Below are 13606 nucleotides of genomic sequence, written 5' to 3'. Positions count from 1 at the left end.
GTTTTTCCGCATGATTTATGAACTGTCATATGAATCATAACCTAACATTCGTATCATCCAGCATTTCCTGGTATGAGCACTCGGCCAAGAAGTCTGCCAATGCTTGTGCTTTGATTGCTGTCCTCGGCTGATATTTGATGCCGAACTCCGATAGTTCGAAGGCCCAGGCAGCCAATCTTCCTGACCTCTCTATTTTGTCGAGTACTTTCTCGAGCGGTTGGTCAGTTAGTACTGTGATCTGGTGGGAGTCGAAGTATGGCCTCAGTTTTTGTGCAGCTACCACTACTGCATATGCGACTTTCTCGATGAGCGGGTACCGGGTTTCGGCCCCTGTGAGTGTTCGGCTGGTGAAGTAGATTGGCTGTTGCTTCTTTTCTTCTTCCCGAAGAAGCACTGCGCTGACGGTTTCAGGGCTAACTGCGACATATAGGTACAGGGTTTCCCCCTCCTTTGGTCTGGCCAGTGTCGGCAGTTGAGCTAGGTGGGCTCTGAGTTGCTGAAAAGCTTCTCTTTGCTCCTGTTCCCATATCAGTTCGGGATCCACTTTCCTCGGGACCCCTTTTTTCTTGACTGGTTCTGCTTCTCCTCCGGGGAGGTTCTTTGGTTTCAGTGCTTTGAAGAAGGGGGCTCCCTTGTCCGAGGCTTTTGATATGAACCTTGTTAGTGCGGCTAACCTGCCGGTTAGCCTCTGCACATCTCTCTTGGTCTTCGGCTCGGGTAAATCCAGTGCCGCTTGGACTTTGTCTGGGTTCGCATCAATTCCTCTTTCGCTCACCATGAATCCGAGGAACTTCCCTGACTTCACCCCGAAGACGCATTTTTTTGGGTTCAGCTTCATGCTGTATTTCCTCAGATTTCCGAAGGTCTCTGCCAAGTCTTTGACATGGTCTTCCTCCTTGATGCTTTTTACGATGGAGTCATCCACGTAGACCTCCACATTCCTCCCTTTCTGGTCGGCGAAGACGTGGTCAACTAACCTCTGGTAGGTGGCTCCGGCATTTTTCAAGCCGAAAGGCATCATTTTGTAGTTGAACACTCCTGCGCTTGTGATGAACGCTGTCTTTGCCCTGTCATCGGGGTGCATGAATACTTGGTGGTAGCCTGAAAAGGCATCCATGAAGCTGAGCAGTGCATGGCCGCTGGTGGAGTCAACCAATTGATCTATCCTTGGCAGGGGATAGCAGTCTTTGGGGCAGGCTCGGTTCAGATCTGTGAAATCTACGCACATCCGCCATGAGCCGTTCGCTTTTTTGACCATCACCACGTTGGCCAGCCACTTCGGATACATGCATGGTTCGATGAATCCGGCCTCTTGCAACTTTTTTACCTCCTCGGCGATGGCTTTGTTTTTCTCCGAGGAGTAGTTTCTCTTTTTTTGCTTGATTGGCCGAGCTTCAGCGTTGACGTCCAGCTTGTGACAAATCAGCTTCGGATTTATCCCTGGCATATCTGCTGCTGACCATGCAAAGATGTCTTTGTGATCCCTGAGTAGTCGGATCAAATCGATTCGGAGCCCCGAGCTTAGGCCCTTGCCTATTCGGACGCTCCTGTCTGAATTATCTTCGAGGAAGATATCCTCCATTTCTTGATCTGGCTCAGGAGACAGGGTTTCGGGGCGAGCATCAACTTCTGCGGGAGATAGGCTGCTCGTGCTTGCTCTTCTCCTTTTTGCCTCGCTTTCCTCTCCCGTGGCTCCTTTTTCTTCCTCGGGGCCGTCCCCTAGTTTGGGTTTTCGGACAGCAGTGTGGCAGGTTCTTCTCGCCACTTCTTGATCACCTCTGATTCGTTCGGCGAATCCTGCATCCGAGACGTATATCATCAGCTGATGGTATGTGGAAGGGACTGCTTGCATCTTGTGAATCATGGTTCTTCCCATGATTACGTTGTATACGGAGTCGCAGTCCATCACCAGAAATTCGTCCCGAAGGGTTTTTGCTGCTTGGCCTTCACCCACCGTGACTGGCAAGGTGAACTTTCCTCGAGGGATAGCTGCGGATCCGTTGAATCCGATCAGAGGATAACTGACTTTCGTCAGTGCTTCCTCTGGTTCTTCGAGGATCAGCTGCTCGAAGCAGTTCCTGAAGATGATATTGACGGCACTTCCTCCGTCGACTAACACTCGATGTACGTTGTGGTTATTGAGGTCCATGGAAATGACTAGAGGATCGTCATGTTTGTACTGGACTCCGAAGCAATCATCAGCAGTGAAGGTCATGTTCGGGGGGTGTGGCTGGTTGTCTCCCACCGTGCTGAAGTTGACCCGATGGGAGAGGGCTCTTAGGTGTTTCTTGCTGGCTTGGCCAGACTTCTGTCCCCCGAACACCACTAGGATGTCATTCTTCTTGTGCCCTGTTGCTTCGTAGACCCTCTTCTGGGGTTGCTCGTGTTGTTTGCCACTTGTGGCCTTTTCTTTTTCCTCCCTTCGGTCTAACAAGTACTGTTTCAGGTAGCCTCGGCGAACGAGGTCCTCAATGTTGTCTTTCAGCGAGTTGCATTCTTCGGTGTGGTGACCGAAGTCATCATGAAACTCGCACCATTTGTTCTTGTTTCTCCGAGCTGGGTTGGACTTGAGCTTCCCAGGTAGTTTCCACTTTTCGTCATTTCTGTTGAGGCTAAATATCTCTTTTCGGGGCAGAGCTAGTGGAGTGTAGTTGGTGTACTTGGGTTGAAGTTCACCCCTTCTCCCGTCTTTCTTCGGGCTCATCTCTCTAGCTCCTACTTTCTCTTTCCCCTTCCTTGAGCCGCCCTCGGGCTTGCTCTGGGTATTCTTTGTGTCTCTCGGATCCGACGATCCTTTCAATCTTGCAGCGGCCTTGTTGAACTCTTCGGTTCTGATGAACGCATCGGCCATTTGGAGCACGTCAGCTATTCTGGAGGGGTTCTTCATTGAGAGTTCGTCACGGAACTTCCCTTCCTGGAGCGCGTGTTTCAAAGCGAAGATGGCCACGTCTGGCTGCAAGTTAGGTATGTTTGTTGATTCCTTCATGAATCTGGCCATGAATTCTCTTAGACTTTCGTCTCTTTCTTGTTGGATTGAGGTCAGTTCTGCTGTGGTTCGCTCGGGGCGATTGTTGCTCACGAACTGTGTGCAGAATCTCTTTTTCAGCTTTTTCCAGCTCTTGATCGATCCCTTCGGCAGCGATCTGAACCATTCTCCCGCCACTCCGGTTAGCGTGGTTGGGAAATATTTACACCAACATGCTTCGGAGTAGGGACTCAAGAACATCTGCTGCTCGTAGGAGATGACATGATCCCTCGGATCTGTGATTCCGCTGTAGGTTAGGTGCGCTGGCAGTCTTACCTTCGGTATTTCTTCCATGATCAGCTCGTCCGAGAAAGGGGATGACGTGGGAGTCATGATTCTTTTCCCGAGTCTAGCCCTGATGCCTTCGTTTGCCGAGGTTCTGTGATTAGAACGTTCGGGCGTACGATTGGGGCTAGGGGTTCGATCATGCCTCCTGTCTCTTCTTCTTTCTCGGCTACTGACCTCGGGTCGTTCGCCAGATCTGCTTGACTCACCTGCCCCGAGTCTCGTATGGATCGAAGGTCTTAACCTTGAGTGGACCGAGGGCCTCAACCTGCTGAGCACCGAGCTTCGGATCCGAGTGTTACGAGTAGTCGATTCGCTTTGGAGAGCTGTTGGAGTAGGCGATGGTCTCGCAAACCAATCTGGTTGCTGTTGTGCCCTTTTTTGGGTGTCCCACGTGCTTTCCATCCACCTCGACGTCAAGTGTGTACCTGTCAAGGGAAGGAGTTCTCGTTCGGGTCTGGACACTTCCGCACTGGGTGGCTCGTTCAACCTTCGCCTGGTCCTCCTCTCTTCTCTGCGGTCATTTGCCAGTCCTTGCTGCTTCTCATTGAAGAGGAAGTTTTGCATGATGGTCATGTCCGCAGTGAGCTCTTCCCTAGTTGGAATCGGAGGTCCTGCATTTGTGGCGGTCGTAGCTCTGCTTGGCTGTGACCTCGCCATCGATTGAGGGTGCTCCTCTTGGTCAGATTCTGAATCTGACCGCACCATCATATCGTCGTCATTGTTGTTAATAACATCGTTTACCATTTTCGCGGAAAGAGGTGGTTGATGTCTTTCAAAGGCTTTGAAGTGTTCTTCCCCACAGACGGCGCCAAATTGTTCCGGTGTTGTAAATATGGAAACAATGGGCTTCGAATGAAGGCCCTTTTGTATGTGTTGAAGATCTTGCTTGTTTGAATGAGTAGAGTCCGAATTCACCTGCACAAGAGCAAAGTCACTAGCCTCGGGGGTGTTTCCGAGGAAAGCCCCTCCGATGCCTAAGTAAGAACGATGCTCGGATTCTAGAGAGAAGTTCTCTAGAAGAGTAGTCTTAAGGCGATAAATTGGACGTACCTTGAGGTGTGAGCCTTGGCGGCCTATTTATAGTGTTTGCATAATAAATGCCCATAAGTCATTTATTGCTTTTGGGCCTTGGGCCTTGATGGATGGCTGACTAGCCATTGGTAGGTTTGATGCTGTTTGTTTAGAGCCATTGGGCTTTGGACTTAGTGGCCCAATTGAGAATCAATTGGGAGCCCAAACATGTGTTAATATTGACATACTACGTATATGCTCATTTTAGTCATGGAAATGTTAATAAAACTTGATCAATGTAATCAGCTAAAAGTAAAAATAGTTACTCCTTACATAAGTATTCCATCTTTTTAGTCAAGTTCTTGACTTTTGCGTTTTGCCTATGGTAATTGGTAAATGAGGTGGAATACAAGAGAGTATAGGGAGTATTATTATACGAAGTAACTAAATTTGACTAAAAAGAGTTAGCAAGAATACAAAATAGGACATCACATAAGAGATTGTATTTTCTACTTATAGTTGTCATCACGTACTCACACTTACTCTAACTAGTGGCGGTATCAGAATTTTTATATTAAGGGACCGAAATTTTCAAACGTATATAATAAAATCAAACGCGACAATTCAAAGTATGATAATGCGATGGTGGAGATGTACTATTACAAAATAAAACTAAATTGACAGTCGAACTCGATGTAATGGTGTTTTAGTTTAAACCCTTCTTCTCAAATCAACCTATTCCAAATCAGAAATTTTAATTTCAATTTAACAATATGTTTACGTCAAAATATTCAAACCCTAACTCCTTAAATTGTAAATAAACAGATGAATTACAGAGTATAACTCTAAACTAAATTCTAATCATATGTTGTGGAAACAATTAATTTAGCAACTTTAAATCAATTGAATAAAAAATTTAATTACAAACTACAAAGCAAGAAGATTACTAGAGAGATTTTAACCAGAAAATCAGTAAAAAAAAATAAGGGAGAATTAACGGAGTTCAGGGATCAGACGCAGATTATGACTGTGAAATAATTAGGTAAAGCCACTGGAGCACCTAGTTATTTTGTGACAGCATGTCGCCTTAAATTAATCTTATACTCTGTAGTTGTATTTTAAAACTGATAAGATCAATTTTTGATCCGGTCTAGTAAGAGTTCAGTTTTGTGACAGCATGTCGCCTTTAATTAATCTTATACTCTGTAGTTGTATTTTAAAACTGATAAGATCAGTCTTTGTTCCGGTCTAGTAAGGGTTCAATTGAACCCACTGAACCCTTACTAGTGCCGCCACTGACTATAACGATAAAATATTACCGTCTTACATAGTACTCCAAATTATTTAAGGTGTGTGAAATAGTTTGAAACATAACGTTAGTTTGGAATAATTGGAAGGGTTCACTTTCTTAATGAACCCTTGGAAAAAAGGGATAGCAACTTGTCTTGTCTTTTAATACTTGTACATTTTTTTATTTTCTATTTTTGTAACAGGGAATTACGGAGTACGGAGTACTAGTTTTATAATGTATGTATGCTATCAATGTTATGTATCAATAATTCAATATATACAAAATTCAGTAGTACCCCGTCAAAAGAAAGAAAAAATCAAGTTAATTAAATAAAATTAGTTAATGTGTAAGTTGAGTATTATATTAAAATGATAATTGAGTGTGGGTCTAAGTGCAAAATTTACATTTTATATTAAAAAAAAACAAGTATTCCGTAGACAATTTACATGAAGGTTGTTAATTAACTTCCCAGAAATTGCTTGACCTTTACTGCTAAATTTTCTTCCTGAATTTTGGTTGATAAGTCACTCTTAATCACTTGATTTTAGGGAAAATGGTCAATTTCAATCTCCATTTTTCTGAAAATTTCAAATAACATCCAAAAAGTATTAAATAATAATTAAATCCTTAACTGTACATGACATTTTGAGGTTTGAAATTGTATTTCATTCTTTACTACATACTCCTCACGTATTCACATGACCTACATACTGCATGTCAGCATGTATTCCCAAATTTTCTGTTTTTTTTTAGATTTTGCCTGGTTTTGATTCTCATACATCATACATGGATGAGAACATGAATAGGGTTTTAATAATTGTTAAGGTGATTTGGATTTGTATGAGTTTATGATTTGTCAACAACTCGTTGATCATAACATTTTGAGGGAAGATTGTGATCGAAGTGCTCTACTTAAACAGACGTGAATATATTGAAAATCGCTAATTACGTCAAGCCAGAAGCGATTAAGTACAATTTGTGCTCTAGGAGGTAAAATGCTAATTACTTTAATCGTAATAATCATATTAATAATCTAATTACTCCGTATTATCTACGTAACTGACTATTAATGATATTATCATTTATCAAAAAAAAAAATATAAGTCGAATAAAACAAAATCTACTGTGGAAGGCTAAGCCCGAAATAATAACCCTTTGGCCTTTCCCCATCAACAATAACGTTAAAATTTAGAGGTGCAGTAGTCACTAGTCACCTTTGATCAGTTCCACGTGGTGTAGGCGTGCGTGTTTGTCGCTCTAATCTTTTTGACAAGAAGACCTTAATTAGGATAAGTGATAAGTTGATAATAGACCGGTTCAACATGCTTTTCAGTTTTCATATTATCTATTTCTGATTTCCAACTCTAATATTCATAAATTTACTTCGTATTAGACGTTCTTATGTGCATAGTTGCATACCAAGTTACCAACTAATATCACTGCTGAATTGAAATAGAGACTACATATTAATTAGACTTGCCATTAAACGACTAATTAATTGTAACACATATGATTTTATTATTTTCCATCTTCCCTCACTTATAATTTTATTTTCTGAATATATAAAATTCACTCGATTAATTAAGTACACGGACATTGTTAGTAGACCCGATCAAATTGGAGCAAGTGATATTGCAAATATGTGAGTATATATTAGGTTTGCTTGCTCCCATTTTCATCTTAGTATGTCACAAATCACAATTTCATATGCTTCAATTCTTTTATTGTACTGTTAATTGATGCAATGTTTACTCGACGATCGATATGTCCACATTAGAGCCAGCCTGATGGCCAGGTTCTTTCCAACTTTAGCTTGTGGGGTTTGAGTAAGATAGTTTGAAATAGGATAATTAGCCTAATTTCTTTGAATTTCTGAATTAAGAAAAAGCTATGAAAACAAGTTTATACCATAAATATATATAAATAAACATCAAGATCTATCATAATTCGATAACAACTGCACACTATATAACAGCCTAATAAGCCAAATACAATGGGGTTCATACATGCATAATTGCATATATATAACATCAATTAACCTTTTAATTAAAGTCATGATACACTAAATTTAAATTCCTATAATTTTGCCTATACCAACGCTTTCACAACATGTAAGATTATGTTAACATTAATAAAATTACATTTTTTATATTACTATTTATTGCGACTTTTAATTGGAGGTAGCTAGGTAACTTGTTTGGGACTTTGGGTAAGCACTTATGTTAATCTAATGTCAATCATGACCTAGAGTTGGTCAAGGTAGGGGCCGGGTTTACCATATGATTTGAGTAGATTCTTTAAAAAAAAAAAAAAAAAAAAAAAAATCTATTTTTGATTCAAGTTACTTCCTCCGACCGTCTCATAATACCCGTATCGTTTTGACTGGACACGCTTGTCAATGCACAACTTTGACCACCAATATCTTTAAATATATATCATAAAAACTTATACTCCGTACAATATTAATATTTTAAAAGTATATATTAAAATGAATAACAATATATTATATACTAATATTTGTTTTCATATACTATAAATAAAATAGGGTCAAAGTGAATAATGTGAATAGTGAAAAAATCAAAATGGTTCGATTATCCCGGGACGCAGGGAGTATACGTTAATTGAATCTATACAATTTTTTATTTTTTTTATTTTAAATATTTTACGGAGTATCATAATAGGTAATTTTTGAAGACCAAATAGAGTAGAACCATAAAATAATTCCACGTGGATCGGAGCATACTACATAACTATTTTCATAGATCCATATACTTCGTATATGCAATATATGAATCATTAATTTGTCCAATTTCGTATGAACTTGATAATATGAAAATATATCGAGAAAAATCTAACAGAATTCCACATGATAATGTTTGGATGTATACAGTGCAGTAGTAAGAATTTACGGTTATAACTTTCATACTTTAGACATATGTTTCAAATTTCTATTTAGTTAGACAAATTTGCCAACTACAACCTAATAAAGTTCTCTATTTGCCAATTACAACCTCAAATTTCTAATTTTGCCAATTACAACCTTAAACTTGTACATCTATTTTAAATTACTATCCGAAATCATTTTCCGGCAAAAATCACCGGAAAATGATGTCATAACGTTATTAAAAAAAAATCATGAAGCACTTAATACCTGTACAAAAAAAAAATTATTTTTTCGATTTTTTTTAATTCTTATTTATCGATTTTTTTTTTTATAGAAAATATGTAACTATTTTTTAATAACATTATGACATCATCTTCCGGTGATTTTTACCGGAAAATAATTTCGGGTTGTAATTTAAAATGGATGTATAAGTTTAAGGTTGTAATTGACAAATAGAAAAATTTATTAGGTTGTATTCGGCAAATTTTCCATTTAGTAAATTAAAGAAATTTCAGGAATGGAGCTAGTACATCGATTTGTAATTTGGGGATGCAGCCCAGTTAGGGAAGTTGAAGTTGGAGATATTCATTACTCCCTCCGTCCCGGAATACCTGACATGTTTTCCTTATCGCGTCGTTCCTTAATACTTGACTTGTTTTTAAAAATGGAAATATTCTAACAATATTATATTATTTCTCACTCCACCCCTATTAACCCACCTACCCCCTACTCCATACAAAAAATAATTAAAAACTCAACCTCTACTCTCCCCCAACCACACCTCTTAACCCACCTCCCACTAACTAGATTAAAATAATACCCCACTATCAACTACTACCTATTAATTTAAATAAGTCTATTCAAGTCCCTTAAACTCTGTGCCGGTTAAACCGGTTCGAATATTCCGGAACGGAGGGAGTATTAGTTAATGATGCGTCTTCCCCAACTTTGACCCAATTTAAAGAAAATGAAAAGGAATTGAAACACAACAAAAATAAAACTATAAATAGAAAGGCGTCTAACACCTTTCCTCTAAATAACAACAAGAACATGATAAAAATGCTACTGTTTCCATTGAATTTATCTCATCACCACCGCACCGTTTAAATTGTGGCTTGGGTTCATAGTATGTATAATTCATTCTATGAATTCATGATGTAATGTACTTCCTCGGCCTCTCAAATTAAATGTTGTAACGTTTGGAATTTTACTATCCAGTATTCACTCATACATTCCCCTTTAGCTTGACATGTATTTGACAACTTATTGTGCTTTGTAAGAAAAAAGAAAAAAAATCAGTCATGTGTAATCTTCTTATATTCAACTTGATATATGTTAATGGTTAAAATTGTAAATTACTACGTATTTGACAATAATTCATAGAACACAAAGGAAATATAGTTTGAAAATACCCAAATATTCTTCTTTACGCGACCTAAGGAATTAAGGAAAGAAACTAGCTAGGTTTGTTTGGATAATTTAGATAAAAAGTCGTATTATTGTATGGGGGGAGAAAAAGAGGATATATATGATATTTTCTCTTTTATTAAAGAAGAGAATAGGATAAGTTTGGGTAGAAGATTAGTTAGGATGGTGTAGTTTGCATTATGGGTCGTCTTAGGTCATGCAATGTTGAAGGAAGAAAAGAAGTGAGAACTGAAAATTGAAAATTGAAAATTGAACTACTTTTGGTGATTTATGATCATATATTCTTGTTTTTTTTTTTATGCAAGCTAGATTTATATTCATGCATGCATGCACATCTCTTATTTTGGCTATATATAGAAATTAGTATGCACGATGTCCATCCTATTTTAAATTTTGTAACTTTATCATATGATCGATTTTGGACACTATGATTAAGTTTGCGCATCATACATATATCTAAAGGTTACTATACCCGTTTTTACCGATAGTACTGTTCTTTCCTAAAAGTTTTTCTCATTTCATTTTGATCGACACATTTATTAATGTAATTATTTTTTTATCATTAATATCTACAATTTCATGTTAGTAGATAATTTTAGACCTAACATGAATATCCAGAGGTTGACCCAATAAGATAAACTCAATCCAAAACAAATCGATTCAAAATTGGCCTAAAGTCACGATCCATCTGACATGGACCAATTATTCATAGAACTAAATAAAATTCAAACTGACTTAATCCAAACCGAATCTTCTTTGAACATAAAATAAACCCAAAAATGATCCAACCCGATTGCTATGCGTACTCAGAAGTACTCCGTAGCATACTACTACGTGTAATGTGTATGTATAAGTATTTGGAACCAATTGCTTGTTGGTTCAGTGGTGATTGAGGCTGAACTTGACAGGGAGAACTCGTGTTCGATCCTCCGCAACAACAATTGGGAAGGGACTGGAATCTATCCACCCAGAGCTCGCCCCGAATCCGGATTAGCCTTAAGGGTGAATCGGGTGCTAACACCAAAAAAAAATGTATAATTATTTGGAAAATTAGTAATAGTAATTTTTAATTTGTTGTGCCCGGTGATACATATTGCAACAATTCTACAAGGATAAAAGATATTTCAAGATATTATTATTGTGTTTGAGGTATATATATACCGAATTACATACCTATGCTATGATTATGCATGATAAATAGAAGCGGATGTTAATTTTTCAAAATATCTAGCTACGTCATCCCATACCCAATGAGAAATATATTACCAACTTCAAATATTATTTTCCATGCATAATATCTTAATTGTTTAATTTAATTTATTACAGAGTACACGTAGAATCGTAGAACATATGTGATGAGAAACTGTAAAAACGTACAGTGTAGAATTTTTTTCTATTCGATCAATAACATCAATCAATTCAAAGAATTTAAGCTAGTTATCTAACCTAATTTGTGTAATACCACACTGTTTTTTTTTTCTTTTTTTTTCTTTTTTTTTTTGGTTTTTTTTCTTTTCGAGGGGAACGTTAGATAAGGATTTATTCCAATTCAAGCTCCGCCAAAGTAGTGATATTTTAGGAAAAAAGTTCATACAAATTAATTCAGAATTACCATGGGTTTCTCATCTTGCCACTATATGAGCTACGTATATCCCAATGAATCAGTTAAATGTGATTATTAAGCTTCCTAATCTAGGCGAGGCGGTGTATCGATTGATACTGATTTGTTTCTATCTCTTCTAATTATTGCTTTCACCACATATATACCAATGTCTAAAAATAGATCAATTCCGTAATTACTTATTTCCTCATTAAGTTATAAAAATAAAATCATAATTTGAATTAAAATATTATAACAAATTAACTAGACACGTGTAGATCTTTTGTTGGTTTGATGTATGAGGTATGATGTGTTTAGGTGTTTCAACCGTCTAGGGAACCCTTACACTAAATATACTTATATGAAGAGAATACAATCCATCAAACGGCCTATGATTAAGAGATGTAATTAAATTGAATTAGTCAAATACAGTTCATATTGGCATCCCTAATAAGGAAATTTGAAAAGTGTCATTCCACCCAATTATACATAAACGTGTCCCCGTATTATTTTATATCATTAATTGTGACTTAATGTGCTTATTATGTTTAGTCTAATCAAACTTTTATCCTAGTGTTTGACAATTAAGCATTAAGCTCATCGAAGTGGCAAGGATGCATGTGGGCCATGTTTCATCAGTTCCAGCATGTGTGCGTCTTGAGAACAACCACGTGGCATGCCATCAATGGCACTAAAGTCTAAAGCCCTTCAAAGTTGATAGAGAGGTCTTGCTTTGAAAATTAGGTCAACATTATAACTCATACGGAGTACTCCGTAGCTTAAGTTCCGATCGTTTTTTTTCCCTTCTAATTTTCTGTTTTTCAAAAGAACTAAAAATAAAAATATGCATTACAAAATATTAATTTCATAGAAATGAAAATTTTCGTTTCTAATTAATCTAAATTCTTCTCAAAATGATGATTAGGGACGGATTTAGATCGAAAAATGGCGTCTCAACATTTTGGAGACGGAATTTCGACAAATCTATTACAACTTTGAGACGGAATTTTGAAATTACATATACAATTTCATCTCAATATTAATTTTGAGACAAAAGTTTTAGTAATCCGTCTCAAGTTTAAAATGTTTACGTATCCATCTAAAATCCGTATCTAATAACGCATAATTGTGTAGGGGCGAAATTTGTAAAAGTAGTTTCTAAATTTTTGCAGTCAATTTTCATATCAACATGATTAGTTTAAATATGACTATTTTTCACTTTATAATTTCAAATATATGACTTCAAAAATACGGTTAAAATTTCTCCTACGACACAATTTAATTGTCAAACTGCTTTGTATCATTATAAGGTGGAATGAAAGAGTTTAGCACACTTACAAATCGAAATGAAGTTTTGTATGTACTAAAACATTTGGCAATAATTTCGTAATAGGAGTGACTCTTATCCTTGCTACTAACTCCGTTTTACACGATCCATCTTTACATTTTTTGTTTTAGTCTGTTCATACTCCATCCGTCTCTTAATACTCGCCCTGATTTGACCGGCACAAAGTTTTAAACAATTTATTGACTTGTTAATTTATTAGGTAGTAGTTGATAGTGAGTTTTTTTTTTTTAATATAGTTAGTGAAAAATGTGTCAAATAAAGAGGGGGTGAGTTGAATTATTTATCAAAAGGTCTTGCGCGCACAAGGTGTACAATAAATTTATTGTACACCAAGATAACTTTAACCATTTTTTTGTAACTTTAACCTAATTTTGATTAACTTTTATATTAGTGAAAAAAATTTGATAGATAAATATTTTAAAGGGTTCATTAAATGATTAATTTTATACATTATTAATTATTTTGAAGAAATAAGTTTTACTAAAATGAAAAAATTTATCACAGAAAAATAGATAACATGCATTTACATATATATGCTTAACTTTTAAGCATTTTGAGTTAACGTTTACTCCGATGTACAATATTTATTGTACACCCATTGTAAATAAGAATTTGTATTACTTAATATTTTTTTAAGAAAGTGAGAATATATGTGGGTCCATGGTAAGTGAGACTTTTTTTTTGTGCGAATGAGCCACAAGGGCGAGGATGAGAATCGATCCCATGATCAT

Source organism: Spinacia oleracea, chromosome 5 (assembly GCF_020520425.1).
Source record: "Spinacia oleracea cultivar Varoflay chromosome 5, BTI_SOV_V1, whole genome shotgun sequence".
Classification (NCBI taxonomy): domain Eukaryota; kingdom Viridiplantae; phylum Streptophyta; class Magnoliopsida; order Caryophyllales; family Amaranthaceae; genus Spinacia; species Spinacia oleracea.
Note: the sequence above shows the minus strand (reverse complement) of the source record.